This window comes from Sparus aurata, unplaced genomic scaffold, assembly GCF_900880675.1.
Source record: "Sparus aurata unplaced genomic scaffold, fSpaAur1.1, whole genome shotgun sequence".
NCBI lineage: Eukaryota > Metazoa > Chordata > Actinopteri > Spariformes > Sparidae > Sparus > Sparus aurata.
The window spans coordinates 38,446-40,000 of NW_022045112.1; positions in this window are offsets into that span (position 1 = coordinate 38,446).

Genomic DNA, 1,555 nt, shown 5'->3' on the forward strand with positions numbered 1-1,555 from the left:
GACGTTTCGTCCATACTGTGACTTCCTCAGGCTGCCATCATACAGGTAAGTTCCCTCGTACTTGATTTCTTGTGGGGAGATGTTGCTCCTCCGAATGTCTGTGCCAAACTGATGTATTTTGTCTTGTTCTCCCTTTTATACTCTGCCTCTGTCAATCATTTTTAACTTGCTTGTTTTTAAACTAACTTGTTATTTAACTTATTTTTAGACTTGTATATGAACTTGTTTGTTTTAAACTAATTTGTTTTTAAACCTATTTGTTTTTATTTGTATTAATAAATGAATTTGTTTATCCTATCAATTTGTTTTTAATGAGTGTATTTACCCTATGAATTTGTATTTATGTATTGATCATGTTTGTCCTAATAAATGAATTTATTTATCCTATCAATTTGTTTTTAATGAATCTACTGTCCCTATGAATTTGTATTTATGTATTGATCATATTTGTCTTAATAAATGAATTTATTTATCCTACCAATTTGTGTTTTTTATGAGTTTATTCACCCTATCAATTTAATTACCCTACTATCCCTATTCCTCCTCCTTCTTCATTTCCTTTCCTCTTTCCTGTATTCCATCCTTTTCCCACAACCGGTGTCCAAATTAGCGTACCTCGTATATTTCTTTTGCCTTTTCTACTTGTGTTTAGGTTTCGGCCATATACGGTAAATCAATTTAGGGCCTCTAGGGCCAAATTACGGGCTGGGGCCAGGGTTTGGCATCAAGATTAGGGGCCAGAACCAAATCAGGATAAGTTTCGGGGTTGGGGTATGGGCCACAATGGGGCTAAAACCAATTAGAATTTGGGCTATATTCCAATTTGGGTTAAGATTAGGGCTATATTTCAATTAGGGTTAAGTTTAGGGACTATATTTCAATTGGGGTTAAGTTTAGGGCTTATATTTCAGTTGGGGTTAAGTTTAGGGCCATATTTCCACTGGGGTTAAGTTTTGGGCTAGAGTAAGGGGTTGGTTAGCATAATTTAGCTTGGTAATGGGGGAGGGAGGACTGGCCATACACCCATGGAGGCACTGGCTGGTTAGGTGAAGGGGAAAGAACAGAGAGACAGGTACAATACCCATCCCTCCAAGTGCACGGTCCTTCTTTAACATGGGGATGGCCAGTCCCTCATCCCCATCCTCCTCTTTAGTTAGGTTCGTTTTAACTTATTTGTTTTTATATTACACCACTCTGTTTTTGTTGTTTTGGTTTTTGTTTTCTATTTTTTTGTTGTTTTTGCTTTTTTTGTTTGGCTTTTATCTTGTTTTTAATAATTCCCTCCCTTGTTTGAGTTGGTTAACCTTTCTTTGTCTTCTTTTTCTTCTGTATGTGGCGTCGCGACGTTTCGTCCATACTGTGACTTCCTCAGGCTGCCATCATACAGGTAAGTTCCCTCGTACTTGATTTCTTGTGGGGAGATGTTGCTCCTCCGAATGTCTGTGCCAAACTGATGTATTTTGTCTTGTTCTCCCTTTTATACTCTGCCTCTGTCAATCATTTTTAACTTGCTTGTTTTTAAACTAACTTGTTATTTAACTTATTTTTAGACTTG